The following is a 20,307-nucleotide window of genomic DNA, read 5'->3' on the forward strand; positions in this document are numbered from 1 at the left end:
GCCTGGAAACCACACAGCAACATAATAGATTGTACACAGAGAGCAGAAATGGATTTTTTTTTCTTTTTAGACTACAGAAGCCAAAGACTCAACTAAGCAGGATAACAAGGGTTATATCCATGAGAATAAAATACTGTATTTAGATCTTAGATCTTATTTAGACTTGAAAGCATGAAGTGGAATTTAAGTAGTCGTGAGTTCAGGCATTAGCAGATGTAAGCAAGCTCCACACATTACTTTATCTGTAATAATGAATTTGAATTTTATGGAAACTTTAGAAATGGAGAGAGAGAGAGAGAGAGAGAGAGAGAGAGAGAGAGAGATATCTTGGAAAACTGATGTTTTTCTAGACAAACCCATAAACGGAGCGAGAATAAGGTAGCCTTTTATGCACTCTGAAAACTACATCTCAGTTTTCACCCGCTCCCACAACTGTCATGCATAAATGTTAGGATGTTAGAAGAAGAAGAAGACTTTATTTACAGTCAATGATCAGATATATTACAAAACTCCAAAATATCTACAAACAAAACAAGAATGCAGATCTCTCTCCCGTATTCCATCACTATCCATCTATATATCATTATACTTTGTAAACACACCAAACAGCATAAGAATACTAAACAAAATAAAAATATCTAAGGGGGATACCATATTCAGATCATTTTTTCTTTTTCATAATGAATAGACAGAATTTTGCTACCCATTTAGTCATATTCTCCTTCTTATCTTGTAATAGTTTTTCACAACAAACTTTATCAGAACAATATGTCATTTTGTGTAGTAGATGTGACAGGCATTTTTTCCTTGCCTCCTCATAAAGGGGACACTCTTTTAATAACATATCGCTCTATAGTTTCTTACAGACTTCAGAGAGCAAAGAACATAACCCAGCTGCAGGCGTGAAAAGGTATCTTTTGATATTTCCCTTCTAAGACAGCAGAAGGGAAATGTGCACTTCTTGCAAGAGTAAAAGCTCTCCTTAGATCTTTGTTATCCAGATAAGTTAAATAAGGAGCAGGGGCAGTGATATATTTCTGTGTATGGCATAGAGGAAAACCTGAATATCTTGCCAGATCAGACTGTCGTGGTACATCTTTGATTCTTTGGGTAAGTTCACTTTTAAAATGATCCCAATTTTTGATCATATGGATGTTATATGGAAGGCCACATTTATTCAGGCACTTCTCCATCTCTTGAGCCCACCTAGGTTTATAAGGATCTTTTGCTAGAAAGGGCCAGAGACCATTTGAATCAGTGTGTAACTTTATCCATTTATATGCCGTTGTTATTATTATTTTATCCTTCAGGCTCATTACTCCCGTTTCAAGCCTAGGATATTAGGACGTGCTCTCAAAAATGTTCTCCCCTGCACAGACGCTGTTTCAATTTCAGAACCCTTATTGGCATATCATAGAACTAAAATAAAATAGTAAAATAAAACTCGATAAAAGCATGGGGGGGAAAGTTATGTACATTTGTTCTATACATACAAATACAGTCCATTTAGTAAATCGTTTATTTTCAATTACTTCAAGAAGAAAATTTGCAACAGTCTCAGTAAATATAAAAGCAGGATTATTCGAAAGGTTTGGGATAGTAACTGAGTCTGAAAGAGCCACGGTAAGTAATGGGATGAAATTCACACCTCTGGCTCTGACTCTCTTGGTCACAGGTGTCAAACTCGCGGCCCTCCAGATGTTATGGACTACGGTTCCCATCATCCCCTGCAAGCATGATGCTGGCAGGGGATGATGGGAACTGTAGTCTATAACATTGGGAGGGCCGCGAATTTGACACCTATGCTCTTGGTTCTCGGACAATGGAGAAGGGAGTGGGCTATGGTTTCAATCCGATTTTGGTTGCAGGAGCATAATCTTTGAGCTTTATGGAGATTGTTGAACCTGCCACGAAGTAAAGAAGAGGGCAGGACACTGAATTGCCCTGCGCAGACACCACACTGTGGCCTAGCTGCATGTGCACGAACCCAGGAGTGAACAGAAACCCCAATTCCGGAAGGAGAAACTCACTTACCCAAAGTCAGGGGCTCACTCCGCTGTGGGTCTTGCTGACTGACTTGGCCGCACCTTGGAAAAAGAAGAAGAAAACCTGTTCAGAGGCTCACCAAAAGTCTGGAAATCTCCTCAACCGGAACTCTGGACAAACTGAAACCCTACTTATAGGGCTCACGCAACAGCAAGCATGAGGAACAAGGCCTGAGTAGATGTCAGTCCCACGCTTAGACAATAAAACACTTGTAGATTTTCAAGGATTTTATTGAAGACGTATGAGAGACAGGAGAGAGTTCTGGCGAAAAGGCACCAAGCAGTTGATAATATGGATAGCATAATCCCCACAGAGAGAGTCAGAAGTGTCCAGCCTGGAGGTCCTTCCCAGCCACAGAACTCCAAGGCCAGAACCATTGATAGTTACGCACCTGCAAAAGCGAAAACACTCCCAGACATTTCCCCCCTCCCAGCAAGAGCATCCTGAAAGTAGACAGCAAAAGACAAAAAACCAATGGTTTCTTTCATTGGCAGCTACTGTAAGGTGACCAAATTTTCACCTTTTTAAGGCGGGACACGCGGGCACGCAGCCGCAGGAGCGCACTGCCTTCTGGGGCGCTCCCTGGTTTCCCGCCCTGTCACTGGGCGGGAAAAGGGGAGCATCCCCAGAAGGCAGTGCGGCAGCCTTCCAAAAATCGGGACATTTTAAAAACCTCGCAGGGCGCGGGACAAATTGGTTAAAAGCGGGACTGTCCCGCCAAAAGCGGGACGTCTGGTCACACTAAGCTACTGAGACTGACAGCCCGCATGGTATGGTCGTATAGTGATTAGAGCAGGGGTCCCCAACCTTTTTGAGTTGTAGGCACATCTGGAATTCTGACACAGCGTGGTGATCATGTGTTGGGAGCTCCAGGTTCAGATCTCTACCATGAAAGTTTGCTGGACAACTTTGCATTCACATAACTCTCAGCTTAACCTACCTTACTGGGTTGTTGTGTGGATAAAAGGGAGAAGAGAATGTTGTAAACTGCTTTTAATCTGGGGAGAAAGGCTGGGTACAAATAAATAAAAATAAATAGATCTCCTGTGCGAATTAAGGAGGATACACTTTTTCTGTGCAAGGGAAAAGAGGATACTCTTTTCTTGAGAGCTAGAGGTGTGTAGTGGTTAGTGTGTCAGACTAGAATTTGGAAGATTCAGGTTCGAATCCCCATTCTGACATGGAAGCTTGCTGAGTTGGTGTGAAGATAAACTGGAGAACAATGTAAGCCTCTACACAGTGGGATCCAAAAATTTTAGTAACAGGTTCCCATGGTGGTGGGATTCAAACAGTGGCATAGCGCCAATGGGTCTGGGCGGGGCAAGACAGGGGCGTAGCTGGGCATTCCGGGGGCAGGGCATTCATAATTTCTCTGTTACTGTAAAAAAACCTCTTACTGTAAAAAAAAGTTCCTAATTTCCAGCTGGTATCTTTCTGTCCATAATTTATTTATTTATTTATTTATTTATTTATTTATTTATTTATTTATTCGATTTGGTAAACCGCCCTACCCCCAAAGGGCTCATTATAGCAAGTCCTATCGTCTACTGCCAACAGAAACAACTACTTCTCCTCTCATTGACTGCCAGTCAAATACTTAATACTTTCAAATACTTAATTTTGTTTCTAGAAATCAAAAGAAGGATACTTTCCTTAAACAAGGAACATTACCATATTACTAAAACATGTTTTTAAAACAGCCCAACAGGGAGAATTATTCCGTTTTCTACCTTCGCTAACCAGCCACATAGGAAACAACAGGACTCTATGATTTTTGGACCTAATGGAATTTCTAACAGAAAAGCAGACCCAATTAGTAACCCCCTCTCGGCACACACAAATAATTAGTAACCCACTCTCGGGAACTGGTGAGAACCTGCTGGATCCCACCTCTGCCCCTACAGGTGAAAATGAAGCAAATAAATGAATATAATGAAGTAAATTAGTAGTTAGGGATATAAAGGTGGTCTTTTGTTTGTGCAGTTTATTATCATGGCCGTGCAGATTTTCAAAAAAGTTGCTGCCACCATAACACAAGGATCTTCACGGTGTAACTGTCAGTAAGCTGGGGCATCAGTTTTGTGGCTGGCTCCGCCTCCTTCAGCAGCCATTTTGTGGAAGCCATTTTATGGCTGCGGCCACCATACCGTACGGCCACAGGTTCGGAAAGGTTGAGGATCCCTGCGGTAGGTATGATGGTGATTTATCTACTGAGCGCTGAGATATCTGATTCACGGCTGCCCTTGAAGATAACTGTTCTAACTCAAACGGTTTAGTGCATTAAGCAAAACAGAAGCAGAGACGTGCTGTTATCAGTATCTAGGAAGTTCCCTAAAAATTCCCCAAAGGAATCCATCGAACTCCCAAGCTTTTGCTAATAAGGTGACTAATGATCTGTGAAGAGAGGTTTTTACAGATGCATAATTATCAGCATGATTCATGCGCGGGCAGAAATCTGAGCTTTCCAACAGGGAACTCTGAGGCTCAGCTGGTATCTTTGGGAGATGATTTGGAGCAGAAAAGGGCTTAAGACCACTCCACTTCTCGACTCAGACAACCCTCTGCACCCTGAGCTGTTTTCCTCTTTATTTAAAAATAAATAAATAAAATCGGTCCCAGGGCATTTGTGAGAAGTGTGCTGGTACCACCGCCACCCCCACCACATTCCCAGATGCTGCAGGATTTTTGTAGCGCTCCAAAACCTCTCTGGCCGGTGACGTGAGCGCATCCATCGCAAGAATGAATGGCTCCATCACGCCCCCGCCAGCTCTCTCCTTGCCCGTCTCCGTCGGTATTGTTTGCGAGCTGCTCAGCCAGCATCAAACAGACCAACGTTGTACAGTCTGGGGAATTGCCAGATACATTACATTTATCCCAAGGGGCAGCTCAGATTGCTAAATTCAATCAGGGACGCAGCACCATTGACTTTAATACGGCTTTGCAAATAAATACATTTAACCTCCCTGGCCGTGCACCACTGTATCCTCCCACTTGTGACCGTTCTCTCTTCCTTTTCTCTGCTTCCCCGTCTCTTCCTTTCATGCACGCCATTTATGGTCTGTCACCACAGCTTCTGGCTTGGCTCCTGTGAACACAGGAAGCGGCTGTATGCCAAGTCAGACCTTCAGTTCATCCATGTCAGTATTGGCTACTCAGACCAGCAGCTGCTCTCCACGGTCACAGGCCAAGGTCCTTCACAACACATACTGAATGATCTTTTCCAGAGGAGAATGGGCCCAGAGGAGGGCAGTCAGAATTTCAAAGGTCTGGAGTCCACGTCCAGGGCTTCCTGCTAACTCTTCATCTGAGGATGCCACAGGAGGTGGTGATGGACACTAACCTGGATAGCTTTAAAAGGGGCTTGGACAGATTTATGCAGGAGAAGTCAATCTATGGCTACCAATCTTGATCCTCCTTGATCTCAGATTGCAAATGCCTTAACAGTCCAGGTGCTCGGGAGCAACAGCCGCAGAAGGCCATTGCTTTCACCTCCTGCATGTGAGCTCCCAAAGGCACCTGGTGGGCCACTGCAAGTAGCAGAGAGCTGGACTAGATGGACTCTGGTCTGATCCAGCTGGCTTGTTCTTATGTTCTTATGAGGAGTCCTGAATCCCTTCTGGACCTGACTGCATTGGTTAGACCTCACCTGGAATACTGTGTACAGTTCTGGGCACCACAATTCAAGAAGTATATTGACAAGCTGGAATGGGTCCAGAGGAGGTCAACCAAAATGGTCAAAGGTCCGGAGTCCATGCCCTACAAGGAGAGACTGAGGGAGCTGGAGAAGTTTAGTCTGGAGAAGCGAAGATTAAAGGGTGACATGATAGCCATGTTTAGATAGTTGAATGGATGTTATGTTGGTGAGGGAGCAAGCTTGTTTTCTGCTGCTCCAGAGACTAGGACCAAGAGGAATGGGTTCAAGGTGAAGGAAAAGAGATTCCACCGAAACATCAGGAAAACTTTCTGACAGTAAGGGCTATTACAGTGGAATGCACTACCAAGGACCATCAAGTCCAACCCCCTGCAATGCAGGAACACACAATCAAGGAACTCCGGACAGATGGCCATCCAGCCTTTCTTTTAAAACCTCCAAAGAAGGAGACTCCACCGCACTCCGAGGCAGTGCATTCCACTGTCGAACAGCCCTGAATGTCAGGAAGTTTTTCCTGATGTTTAGGTGGAATCTCTTTTCCTTCACCTGGAACCCATTACTCCTGGTCCTGGTCTCTGGAGCCGCAGAAAACAAGCTTGCTCCTTCACCAACATGACATCCCTTCAAATATCTAAATATGGCTTATCATGTCACCTCTTCACCTTCTCTTCACCAAACTAAACATACCCAGCTCCCTAAGTCTCTCCTCATAGGGCATGGACTCCAGATTTCTGACCATTTTGGCTGCCCTCCTCTGTGTTGGAAGAGAAGGACTTTACGCTGTTACGCTGTTTCCTGCCTCAACCTACAGAGGGGGTTTCACTAGATAGCCAGTGACTACATAGGGACCTAGGAATTGTCACCTTTACTCTATCATGCTGGCTCTATCCTTTGATGTTAGACTGATACTCTCAGGGACTTCCTTCCGGTTTCTTCCTCGACCCCTTCTCCATCTTTCTTCTACCATGCCTAGAGGAAGGATGGGTACCCTGAGCATCTGTCCCCATCCAGCTAGATTAGGATAGCACAGTGAACCTATCTATCTTCCTTTCTATCCAGAATGGAGTTCGCTAATAAATACTCTTTTTATTAGATTAGAAACTACAACTGACTCCAAGTTTCTTTTGCGTAAGCTTGCCACACATTGGATCCATCACGCACACGGACACGAGGTAAGGCTTCTGCTGTGCTTTGTCAGCCGACCATGTACTCTGCTAACTACAATTAGGAATATACTCCAAATACGAGGAGCTCTTATTCCGATACTCTGGACCTGTTTCAGCTTATCAATATCCTTCTTGAACTGCGGTGCCCAGAACTGTACACAATATTCCAGGCGAGGTCTAACCAATGCAGATTAGAGAGGTAGAATTACATCCCTCGATCCTGACACTATACTCCTATTGATACAGCCCAGAATCACATTTGCCTTCTTGGCCGCCGCATCACACATTCTGGAAAGAAGAAGAAGAAGAAGAAGAAGAAGAAGAAGAAGAAGAAGAAGAAGAAGAAGAAGAAGAAGAAGAAGAAGAAGAAGAAGAAGAAGAAGAAGAAGAAGAAGAAGAAGAAGAAGAGGAGGAGGAGCAGGAGGAGCAGGAGGAGGAGGAGGAGCAGGAGGAGCAGGAGGAGCAGGAGGAGCAGGAGGAGGAGGAGGAGGAGGAGTTTGGATTTATATCCCCCCTTTCTCTCCTGTAGGAGACTCAAAGGGGCTTACAATCTCCTTGCCCTTCCCCCCTCACAACAAACACCCTGTGAGGTAGGTGGGGCTGAGAGAGCTCAGAAGAACTGTGACTAGCCCAAGGTCACCCAGCTGGCGTGTGTGGGAGTGTACAGGCTAATCTGAATTCCCCAGATAAGCCTCCACAGCTCAGGCGGCAGAGCTGGGAATCAAACCCGGTTCCTCCAGATTAAATACACGAGCTCTTAACCCCCTATGCCACTGCTGCTCCTTAAGGTCTGAAAGTGGACCAATTCTGCCATCACATCCAACCTGACAGCTGACGCCAGTGTCAAATAAGCAAGAGAGGGGAGCGAGAGACACCTTAACTTGACAGCTCTCTCGGGCTTACATTGCACAAGCCAAGGAGTAAAGACGGGACCGAACAAATGAATGAGTCGATTTCAAGCAGGAGGTCTGTCCAGCTAAATTAGGCCAGATGTGATGGTCAGAGGTGGCGGCGGAGAGGGCTAAAAAAAGACACCGGGGAGGTAAAGTTGTGCCCCCAATCTCTGGGTTCCTGTTCAACCACATCAAGGGGCAAGGGGAAAGGATGGAAAACAGAGGTGCCGCCTTTGCCGAGGTTCTTTGTTGTGTGACAGACAGACGGCCGACCCCAGAATCCCAGGCCCTATATTTGGCTCAGCACACAATTACAGGTTATGAACTCCGGTAAAAAGTGTGCACTAAGCAAAAGGCGTTTGGGAACATCAGCCGGGGAAGGGAGTGGAGGGGAACGATAACAGCAAGAGAACCAGCCAAGGTCGCTCAGAAGGTGCAAATTGGTTTGGGAGAAAGCTGCAGGCGAAAGCTCAGTGGTCATCTGGCACTTCAGAACACTTGTAAGAGCCGTGACGGACCAGAGAGGAGCTAAATCTTCTGTTTGTCCAGTGCCGTGGAATGGTTAAGGGCAGGTGGAGGCCCATCTGGGGAACCTGGTTTGATTCCCGCAGAATCGCAAAATCCACTTGCAAAGAAGAAGAAGAAGAGTTTGGATTTATATCCCCCCTTTCTCTCCTGCAGGAAACTCAAAGGGGCTTACAATCTCCTTGCCCTTCCCCCCTCACAACAAACACCCTGTGAGGTAGGTGGGGCTGAGAGTGCTCCGAGAAGCTGTGACTAGCCCAAGGTCACCCAGCTGGCGTGTGTGGGAGTGCACAGGCTAATCTGAATTCCCCAGGTAAGCCTCCACAGCTCAGGCGGCAGAGCTGGGAATCAAACCTGGTTCCTCCAGATTAGATACATGAGCTCTTAACCTCCTACGCTACTGTTTTGATTTATATCCCCCCTTTCTCTCCTGCAGGAAACTCAAAGGGGCTTACAATCTCCTTGCCCTTCCCCCCTCACAACAAACACCCTGTGAGGTAGGTGGGGCTGAGAGTGCTCCGAGAAGCTGTGACTAGCCCAAGGTCACCCAGCTGGCGTGTGTGGGAGTGCACAGGCTAATCTGAATTCCCCAGGAAAGCCTCCACAGCTCAGGCAGCAGAGCTGGGAATCAAACCCGGTTCCTCCAGATTAGATACATGAGCTCTTAACCTCCTACGCTACTGTTTTGATTTATATCCCCCCTTTCTCTCCTGCAGGAGACTCAAAGGGGCTTACAATCTCCTTGCCCTTCCCCCCTCACAACAAACATCCTGTGAGGTAGGTGGGGCTGAGAGTGCTCCGAGAAGCTGTGACTAGCCCAAGGTCACCCAGCTGGCGTGTGTGGGAGTGCACAGGCTAATCTGAATTCCCCAGAGAAGCCTCCACAGCTCAGGCGGCAGAGCTGGGAATCAAACCCGGTTCCTCCAGATTAGATACACAAGCTCTTAACCTCCTACGCCTCTGCTGTGGATTGAAAGTGCATTATTCTGCATGTGCGGAAGAGGCCTTATAAGAAAGGCAATTGCAGCTAAAGTGTCCTCTGTTCTGTCTCCCTCCATTTAGAGGGCAACTCAATCGCCTTGAGGAGCTAATTCTTGAGGAGATGGGGTGAACGGAGCCTTGGAAGCGATGCAGGGTTGCGTCAACACAGCACTCCACCAGCATAGAAGAAGAAGAAGAGTTTGGATTTATATCCCCCCTTTCTCTCCTGCAGGAGACTCAAAGGGGCTTACAATCTCCTTGCCCTTCCCCCCTCACAACAAACACCCTGTGAGGTAGGTGGGGCTGAGAGAGCTCCGAGAAGCTGTGACTAGCCCAAGGTCACCCAGCTGGCGTGTGTGGGAGTGTACAGGCTAATCTGAATTCCCCAGATAAGCCTTCACAGCTGAGGCGGCAGAGCTGGGAATCAAACCCGGTTCCTCCAGATTAGATACATGAGCTCTTAACCTCCTACACCACTGCTGCTAGGAGGCAGATACGCAGCAAAGAGGCTATCATGCCAGCGGTGCCTGAACAGGAAGATGCTGGTGACCCTCCACCACAGGAGCCCACCCTGGCATGGTTTGGGACGGTCTGGGGGTGCTCCTGGGGGCAGAGCTGACTGCAGCCGGCGTTCAGTGCAGTTTTTGCAAGTGGCAGACTTTTATCACCAAAAAGGGTGACATAAGTCGTTCACGGCAATGGGATTCCTTGGGGGAGAAGAGTCATTGTTCCTTCTCGCCCAGTGCCCTCACCACCAATTGACTCTTTGGAGGGGGCTCTGGGGCACCGGCCCCCACTCTACTTCCTCACTCCCTTTGGATTAGGCTGCAATCCTCATGTAAATAGTTAATTCTTTTTTGCCTTTTTAATCTCCTCCTTATCCTCCTGTTCTTTTTGAGGGCCAGCGTGGTGTAGTGATTAAGTACAGGTAGATTCTAATCTGGAAAACTGGGCTTGATTCCCCACTCCTCCACCTGAGTTGAAGAGGCTTGCAGGTGAACCAGATGTGTTTCCACTCTCCTGCATTCCTGCTGGGTGACCTTGGGCTAGTCACAGTTCTTCAGAGCTCTCTCAGCCCCACCTACCTCACAGGGTGTCTGTTGTGGGGAGAGGAAAGGAAAGGAGCTTGTAAGCCACCTTAAGTCTCCTTACAGGAGAGAAAAGGTGGGTTATAAATCTAAACTCTTTTTCTACACCATGAGATTTTGAAGAAAGAGGCAGTAAGCATGGTCAAAAGGCCATGAAATACAGAAAATGCACGGTGAAACTTAATTATGTCAAATTCAAATGTAATCAAGTACGGACACTTTTCTCAACAGCAGCTTCCTAAACCCATTAACATCTGTTACGGCTGAGGAGTCCCAGGACTTACTAAGTTAGCAAACAAGTAATTCCATACATAGCAATCCCGAAGTGTAACCAACAGTGCATTCATAAGCAAAGTTACACCTTTCTAAGCCCAACTTAAAAAGGTGTAATTTTGCTTAGAGAGGCAGTGCAAGATATTCTGACCCTCTAGGCATGTAAAGAATAGGCGACGTCTGCCTTTCCACCATTTTACTTTATCAGTTGGATTCAGACAACCATGGCCTGTGAGATTCTCTGGGTGGAGTCTTGTAGCATCACACTGAACAGCTGAACTAACAGAACAAATGCCCTCTCACCACAGAGAACTGTGTCCTAGAAGGATCCTGGCTTCATCTCCCATCAGACACCAAATGGGCTCAGAAATTGCTTTGAGACAACAGGGTGATATGTAATGTGGGCCTCCTTGATTGGCTGTATTTATCTCTGTGGGCATCGAGCGGCTCCATCAGAGATGAACTCAAGTTGCCAAATTTGTCATTCAGAGAGGAGGTCAAATACTTCTAGTCACCCCACTATGTGCACTCCACGTTTATTATTATTATTATTATTATTATTATTATTATTATTATTATTATTATTATTAACCGCCCTCCCCCGAAGGGCTCAGTTAAAACTAAAGAATCACGAAGGGCTCAGTTAAAACTAAAGAATCACGGATAGCACAATTCTTAAAAAAAACAGGTTGGGGGGAACGCGGGGTGGATTCGCTTTAGAAGCGGGATCTGTGCGAAGTCCCCCCCCAACTGGGGTTTTTGGCATCCTTAACCCATGTTTATTGGCCCGTGCAGAAGGGGCCTCTGTTCTCAGTTCAAGTCCAGTCTTTCACTCCCAACACTACCCTGGTCAGGGGCGGAGAGAGGGGAACTGCGCCCCATGCTCCTGCCACGCCCCATCTGCCCCAGAACGCCCCGCCATACCCCCGCAGGGGGGGCACGCTCGGTGCACCACACACACACCCTTGGCACTACGCCACTGACCCTAGTTCTATTAACCAAGTTATTACGAAGGCCTCGTCCTCCAATGAAACCAGTACTGCGAAGGCAGTCTTAAACGTCTCACTGGTGACAATAAATGGAAAAATCTGTGATTGCATCTGTGGAGCAATTTGGGAATATAGCCACTCTGCCTAATGAAAGTTTCAGAGGGTAGATGTGTTTGTCTACAATAGACCAGCTCAATTTGAGTCCAGAAGCCCCTTAAGAGTCTAACAAGATTATCAGGGTAGGAGCTCTTGAGAGCGCCTGACAAAGGAAGCTCCGACTCTTGAAAGCTCATACCCCTAAAATCTTGTTGGTGCTACTGAACTCAAATCTCGCCATTCGCCAGCCTTAAGTGTCTACTTCTCGCAAACAAGGGAAGCAGTAACTCTGTACCACATCAGGCTGCAGGCTCACATGATCCCCCTCCCTCCCCAATAAATCTTGCAGGTGGAAATCTAACTTAGTCTTCTCTAGGAGCAGCAGTGGCGCAGGAGGTTAAGAGCTCGTATATCAAATCTGGAGGAACCGGGTTTGATTCCCAGCTCTGCCGCCTGAGCTGTGGAGGCTTATCTGGGGAATTCAGATTAGCCTGTGCACTCCCACACACGCCAGCTGGGTGACCTTGGGCTAGTCACAGCTTCTCGGAGCTCTCTCAGCCCCACCCACCTCACAGGGTGTTTGTTGTGAGGGGGGAAGGGCAAGGAGATTGTAAGCCCCTTTGAGTCTCCTGCAGGAGAGAAAGGGGGGATATAAATCCAAACTCTTCTTCTTCTTCTTCTTCTTCTTCTTCTTCTTCTTCTTCTTCTTCTTCTTCTTCTTCCCTGACTCACTAGGGTCGATTCTGCACAGCAAACATATAACAGGTTGCAGTCGTGATAAAGGAACCCGTTTTCCTGTTTACCCAGTCACATGTGTTCCGTGCAGGCAGCGATTGGAGCCTGTGAAAACCATCTGGGTTGCTGTTGTGCTTTTGCACAAAGACACGTTCTGTTTTTTTAAATTTCCTGCCACACGTGCGTAGTTATGCCGGCATGCTGAAATGAACCCCACAGTCATGCCGATCGTCCCACGATATGACCGGCTGCATCTGCAAAGCTACGTAGATGCAACCTCCAATATTTTTTAAAAGGAAAAGGGGTCTCCCTGCAACGGCCGGGCAATGGTGGGTGTCAGCCAGCATGGTGTAGTGGTTAAGAGCAGGTGCACTTTAATCTGGAGCAGGTGCACTCTAGAGCAGGTGGATTCGAATCTGGAGAACTGGGTTTGATTCCCCGCTCTGCCACTTGAGCTGTGGAGGTTTATCTGGTGAACCAGATTAGCTTGTGCACTCCAACACATGCCAACTGGGTGACCTTGGGCTAGTCACAGCTCTTCAGAGCTCTCTCGGCTCCACCCACCTCACAGGATGTTTGTTGTGGGGAGAGGAAAAGAAAGGAGATTGTATAAATCGAAACTACTACTACTACTATTACTACTACTCCTCTTCTTCTTCTTCTTCTTCTTCTTTTCTTCTTGTCAATATCCTTCTTGAATTGACGGGGTCGAGGCATGCATAAATGATGAGGCAGCAGGACTTCCTGCTGCCTTCAAGTGCCCTCATCCCACCCTGGACTCCCCCTTCCCTTCCTTCCCCCCCCCCCCCGCCAGCTGGGCTCCCAGCTGGCAGCCTGCAGTCTCTTCTGACCTCCCCTCCAGGCAGGCCAGAAGAGACTGCAGTACAAGTCAGGGAAAATCTGAGGGGAAGGTGGGCACCCTAGACCTTGCCCATGTCCATGGTGACATGGGCGGGGTCGAGGGCGGGGGGGTGGAGCCTGGGGGCATCAAGGGCGGAGCAGGTGGGACAGAGGCTGGGTGGGTGTCCTGGAGACAATTTGTCTCCGGGCGCCATTTACCCCTGGAACGCCTCTGCGGGGAGCGACCCGGAAGTGGGGGCAGGCAAGCTGCGTGGCAGGCCATGGGGCATCTCCTTGTGTGTAAATGCAAGGAAACCCCACTACAATGCCACTGTGGAGTGAAGAACCCCAAGGAAACACTGTAGGTGTAACAGGTCGCAGCTAGAATGTGAGTCTGTCCGTCCTCAAGTAGAGAAGGGTGAATTCAGGCACCCAGTGGCAATGACGTGTAAATGTCGATAGCAGACGTGATCGAATTAGTGTGATATGCAGAGGGCCGGTAGGCGTGGAGAAATCAGCAACAAGGCAGGAATCCGTGGTCTCTAGTCAATCCAGGAGAAGGCAGAGTCTTGGCCTTCATTACTAATTGTGGTTCAGCAGCCTGTCTTTTTAATTTCCCTTTGAAATCCCTCTGCAAGGGAACTGCTACTCTTAAGTCAGCAACTCAATATCCTGGAAGGTCAAAATGTCCCCCCAATGGTTTTTGGATCACACGTGAAGTGATTCAAACGCTGAGGGACTCGTGCCACATAAATGCTATTTTCTTCTGCCATTCCATTCTCTAATTGACAGTCTAAACTGTACCAGGACGGGGTGGTTTCCAGGCCGGCGGCTTCGAAGGCTGGCCGTCAAATCACCAGAGATCTCCGGTGCCTGCTGGTGACTTAATCGCTGTCGGCAGCCCAGCGTGTGAGGCAGAGGTCAGGAACCACGGGATGGAGATTCTTCATGGTTTGCGTCTGCAGCTGCCTCCGTCTGAAGCTGTGTGCGGGGAAAGCGCAGCCTGAATTCTTACGGCATCCTGTAATTTTTTTAGTTTTCGGAAAATCAGACAACCGTTTAGGTGAACGGGTTCAAAATAGTGAAGGCGATGCCCTTCCTTCAGGGGGAATCACATCGTGCCATTCAAGACGAGGCAGACGTTCAAGGCGAGAGGTTGTGGCTCAGTGGCAGAAGATTTGCTTGGCATTCAGAAGGTTGCGGGTTCAATCCCTGGCAACGCCACTTAAATAACCTGACAGTAGCTGATGTGAAATACCTCCAGCTGAGATGCTGTGGAGCCGCTGTGGATGCTGTGGGTACCCCTTGTCCCTAGGCAGATACGCCACTGGCTCCCCGTTGCTCCAATGTTCTGCAGTGCATTAGCTAAGGGATGCCAAGTCCAGCTCTCTGAAATGGTGTCTATTAGGGTGGGCATAAAGGTGCCTTCATTGAGAAGAGAAGAAGAGTCTGGATTCATACCCCCCCTTATCTCCTGTAAGGAGACTCAAAGGGCCTTACAATCTTCTTTCCCTCCCCCCACCCCCCTCGGCAAACATCCTGTGGGGTAGGTGGGGTTAAGAGAGCTCTGAAATGCTGTGACTAGTCCAAGGTCAACCAGCTGGCATGAGTTGGAACTAATCTAGGGAACTTATCTGGGGAACTAATCTAGTTCCCCAGATAAGCCTACCCAGCTCAAGTGGCAGAGCAGGGAATCAACCCCGGTTGTCCAGATTAGAGTGCACCTGCTCTTAACCACCACACCGCACTGGCACAGCTGATTTCAAGAGATCCGTTGCCCAAAGATGGCTGCTTTGGCGGATGGACTCCACAGTATTATACCCTACTGGGGTCCTTCCCCTTCCTACACCAACCCCCAAATCTCCAGGCCTTTTCCAACACAGAGTTAGCCACCCTAATTCTGCCCTCTCTCCCCTCGCATCTGGGCAATGCCCACAGACTGTGTGAAAAGGACTTGCAAGATGAAGCGGAAAACAGACTCGTGGCTGTACATCAGGGATGTGTTCTGCAGCGGCAACAGCTGTCTAAAACAGGCAGACTTCCCCTACCTTCCCCAGAGCTCAGCAAGCAAACTCTGCGGGGTCAGAGACTGCGCCAGGAGGAAATGAAATCAGCTTCCTGCATCCCTTGGGGAGTGGGTTCGTGTGGGCAGAGGGCCCATTCCTCTCTTGGGGTCAGGCCCTTAATTAGAAACACCCACACGCCGTGAGCCGGCAACAGCTGCCAGCAACATCTTTCACAGTCCTCTCCGAAGGTGCTACCTTCCTTCTGTCTGAAGAAATTGCAGCCTGAAAAAAAGAAACCCACGGAGCACACGGGCACTCGGGGAGATCGAACGAAGGGCAAAGCAGAGCGGGGAGGGGGAGGTCCAGACGAGGCGAAACCAAGCATCCTCGGCAATTAATATTCTGCACTTTAAAAGGAGATTTAAAAAAACAGCCAGCCTACCTCAAACCTGTGCAAAGAGTGCTTAATTCATGTGCAATTTCTTACGAAAGTAAAATAAACCTGTGCAGATTTATTCCCTTTGGCAAGCAAACGGAGCGTGTTTCGGCTTCGCTCAAGCTCAACGTTTTGAGCCGAATCAAGAACCTTCGGGGGAATCACAGCAGGGTCCTCGCAGGAGGGGAGCTGGTAAATTAGAGTAGTTTATATCTGACAAAGAGACAGAGGCCTTTTGCCACAGACAGCACAGATGTGCGCCGCTGAACATGGTTCCTTAGACAGATGTGGTCTGCGCCCTGCCTCCACTCGGTGAGGATTCCCCATTGTGAAAATGCAGATATTTTCCAAAGATTCCTTGGTCATCCATCTCTTTGAGTTCCCCATTTCCCTCTTATTCTTTATTTTTATTTATTTATGGGATTTTTATATCGCCCAACCCCCGAAGGGCTCTGGGAGGTGCACAACAAAGATTCTACATACAATATATACAAACAAAAACCCCATTAGATTAAAATTAAAATTTAAGAATTTAAAACACAGCGGTAAAATTCAGGAAAAATGGCGTCAGCAATAACCCCGATTAAACCCTCCCAAGGAGGGGGAAGCAGAACAAGAAGTGGGTCCCCTAGATGACAGGGGGACTCCGAAACCGGAGGAATAGAATAGAAGGGGCACCTAATCAGCGGCTGGGCACTCCAAAGGCCCGGTGGAACAAGTCAGTCTTACAGGCCCTGCGGAATTCACCAAGATTCCACAGTCCCCGGACAGCTGGAGGAAGAGTGTTCCACCAGGCAGGGGCCAGGGCTGAAAAGGCCCTGGCCCGAGTGGAGGCCAGCCGCATCATTGAAAGTATCACTGGATTACTTGGTTTTTTTAACCAGTAGTTGCAGTATAAAAACTGGCTTTTTAGAGAAGCTGGCAAAAAGGATTTTGGGGATGGGGGGGAGGCATGAAAAATAGTCAAATAGCATGATATGGGTAGCAAGTTCAAATATATGACCTGTTCCACCCAGAGTAATCCACTTTGACTCCACTCTTTCAGGGATAGGAGGGCTGGGGTGGTATAGTGGTTAGACCACAGAAGAGAAGTTTGGATTTATACACCACCTTTCCCCCCTTTAAGGAGTCTCAAGGCAGTTTACAAACTCGTTTTGCCTTCCTCTCCCCACAGCAAACACCTTGTTAGGTAGGTGGGGCTGAGAGAGTTTGGAGAGAGCTGTGTCTGGCTCAAGATCACCCAGCCCCCTCATATTGAGGGGCCTGCCGTCCCCCTCTTTGGGGTAGGTTTTAATTGGGGTTTTGGACGCCTCTTGTTCATTTATTGATTGTTATCCACTGTTTTATATGAATTTTAAGATGTTTTATTGATGATTAATAGGATGAAGCCTATGTATTGTATGATTTGCTCCTGTTTATTGTTTTGTTCACCGCCCGGAGCCCTACGGGGATCGGGCGGTATAGAAATTGAAGATATAAATAAATAAATAAATAAATAAAAATAAATAAATAAATAAATAAATAAATAAATGAAGCAGGCTTCATGTGTAGGAGCAGGGAAACAAACCCACTTCTCCAGATTAGAATCCACTGCTCAAGTGGAGGAGTGGGGAATCGAACCCACTTCTCTAGATTAGAGACCACCTATTCTCAACCACTATACCACACTAGTGCTTGCTTGGCCTGCTTGGTGACCTTGGGCCCAACACAATCTTTCAGCCTAACCAACTCTCACAAGGTTGTTGTTGTGGGGATTAAGTGAGAAGAGGGGAGCAAAAAGCCGTTTTGAGTCCCCCGTGTTTTGCCAAGAGGCAAAGAGGTTCTTTTCCACGAAGGGGTTTTCCACTAAGACATCCCCTGAAAATAAGACGTAGCAGAGGTTTTGCTGAAGTGCGAAATATAAGGCATCCCCCCGAAAGTAAGACGTAGCAAAGTTTTTGTTTGGAAGCATGTCCGACGAACAGAACACAGAAAAATAAGACATCCTCTGAAAGTAAGACATAGCGCATCTTTGGGAGCAAAAATTAATATAAGACACTGCCTTATTTTCGGGGAAACACGGTAAGTACTCTACCAGTGGTGAAGGAAAATCGCTCCGCTGAAATCTCCATAGTATTAAGATATCAACATGTCACAAGCATAAAGAGAATAAAAAGAGAATATACCCATACCCTTTCTATTACAGGAACTCCAAAGAGGGGCGGTGGGCAGACCCCAGGGCTTGACAGATATTCTCAGAACTGCTCCATAGGTTCAGCCTGTACCGAGGTTCCTGTAGCAGAAGGGTACCTCAGAAAGGGTTTATTCCTGTGACTTCTCCTAAGAAGTCTCAAAGCAACTTACAACCTCCTTCCCTTCTTCAGTCTACGATGGACCCACCTTATTCCAGAGCTTGAGCACAGGCAGATGTCAAACAAAGCTGATCTTTGTCTACAACCATAAACTTCGTCTACCCCACCCAGAGCCCTTCGGGGATGGGGCGGTATAGAAATCCAAGAAAGAAAGAAAGAAAGAAAGAAAGAAAGAAAGAAAGAAAGAAAGAAAGAAAGAAAGAAAGAAAGAAAGAAAGAAAGAGAAGGAAGGAAGGAAGGAAGGAAGGAAGGAAGGAAGGAAGGAAGGAAGGAAGGAAGGAAGGAAGGAAGGAAGGAAGGAAGGAAGGAAGGAAGGAAGGAAGGAAGGAAGGAAGGAAGGAAGGAAGGAAGGAAGGAAGGAAGGAAGGAAGGAAGGAAGTGGAGTTGTAATGAAAATCTGCTACTTGGGGAAATGCACCCCGAACAGACACTTGACTTGGCTTATTTATTTATTTTTAGTACAAATTATCTATGCATTTTGACATTCTGTTTTGAGATTATGGCAATTACAAAGGTCTGTATGAGCTCCAGTAAGTCTTCACTCTTACTCATTTGCTGAGCGCAGTACAGAGACTATTCTCCTTACCGCATTCATCGTTTCTGAAGACCGGCATTCTTCATTGCCTTGTTTCCAATTTCCCTTCCTGCAGCAGCGCACAATTACTGTAGCAATGAGCATTAATGCGCAACTAGGTGCTCGCTGCCGTGGGGAACCCATAAGACGGTGCTGATAAAACACGGACAACGAATGCTACGTGTCTTCCTGCCCTTTTGCCATTTTGAGGCGTTCAGAAATCCAACATTCGTTTCCTTTTCAAAATCGTTAACTGCTTCCATCTCGAACTTCCAGAGTCTGAATGATCCTGTTCCCTTGCACTACAGGGCATATTTCCCCAAAAACGATTCTATAAAAAAACTGGTATTCTATCAGCTAAGGCCGAATTCCCACTGAAAATTTAATCTAGATACAAACAAGTTTCAAAAGAATCGGCACCTTTTCATCCAGGTTCTAACATCCTCATTGCAGCATGTTTCTAGTGAAGACGTCTAGGCCTGCCCCTTGGGTGGGGGGGTGCCTGCTGTCAGGGGTGCAATTGTTAAGCTAGCAGCACCAAAATTTCAGATTATCTTTAGGAGACCCTCCTGATGATACCACCCAGGTTTAGTGAAGTTTGATTCATGGGGGCCAAAGTTATGGACCCTCAAATGTGTAGCCCCATCTCCTATTAGCTCCCATTGGAAACAATGGGAGATGGAGGTACCCCCTTTGAGAGTCCTTAGCTTTGGACTCCCTGGACCAAACTTCGCAAAACCTGAGTGGTATCAGTATGAGACTCTCCTTATGATATCACCCAGGTTTGGTGAAGTTTGGTTCATGGGGGCCAAAGTTATGGACCCTCAAATGTGTAGCCCCCTTCTCCTATTAGCTCCCATTGGAAACAATGGGGGATGGGGCCCCTCCTTTGGGAGTCCACAGCTTTGGACCCCCTGGACCAAACTTCACAAAACCTGGATGGTATTAGTAGGAGACTCTCCTGATGATACCACCCAGGTTTGGTGAAGTTTGGTTCATGGGGGCCAAAGTTATGGACCCTCAAATGTGTAGCCCCCATCTCCTATTAGCTCCCATTGGAGTGTTTCCCCCCCCCCAAAAAAGTGCATATACAAGCAGGTCCAGGAAAATCCCATTAAAAGTTGGGGGGGAGTGCCAGAAACGGGACTGATCTGTGTTCCACGGTTTGGTTGTGAGGAGCTCTCGAGGGAACCTGGATATTTCGGGTGACTATCCCAGGATTAATTGCCAGTGAGGAAATCACCTAAGGCTTAAGCAAACCTTGTATCCCCATGCATATTGGTGGCAAGATATAGACCCCCCCCCCCATGACTGAGCAGAGAGTGGAGATTAAAACCTCTCCCCCTTTTCTGCTCAGCCCAGAGACAGACTGAAATGGCACATTTTTCATTTAATAGATGCCTGATCTTCACCTCAGCTGTTTGAGACCTGCAAAAGAGAAGGCATCATCTGGAAGCCTTTATAGGTGTTGAGGAACATGACCTGACTTGCTGTGGCCAATTGGTGTTCTTGCGGCAGCCAAGAAAGCGAATGAGATTCTGGGCTGCATCAATGGGAGCATAGTGTCTAGATCGAAGGATGTAATAGTACCTCTCTATTCTGCGTTGGTCAGACTTCACCTGAACTGCTGTGTCCAGTTGTGGGTACCACAATTCA

At 47.4% G+C, this 20,307-nt stretch overlaps 1 protein-coding gene across 2 annotated transcripts in view; it reads right to left on the reverse strand.

Moving 5' to 3' along the window:
• The window catches only part of ZBTB7C (zinc finger and BTB domain containing 7C), a 319,668-nt gene that overhangs the window by 244,587 nt on the left and 54,774 nt on the right, over window positions 1-20,307 (reverse strand). For both annotated transcript variants that reach the window (XM_048502738.1, XM_048502737.1), the window contains exon 2: window positions 2,035-2,087. The gene's annotated coding sequence lies outside the window, so the exon portion shown is untranslated. The remainder of the gene's footprint in view (window positions 1-2,034; window positions 2,088-20,307) is intronic.

Source organism: Sphaerodactylus townsendi, linkage group LG07 (assembly GCF_021028975.2).
Source record: "Sphaerodactylus townsendi isolate TG3544 linkage group LG07, MPM_Stown_v2.3, whole genome shotgun sequence".
NCBI classification, from domain to species: Eukaryota; Metazoa; Chordata; class Lepidosauria; order Squamata; family Sphaerodactylidae; genus Sphaerodactylus; species Sphaerodactylus townsendi.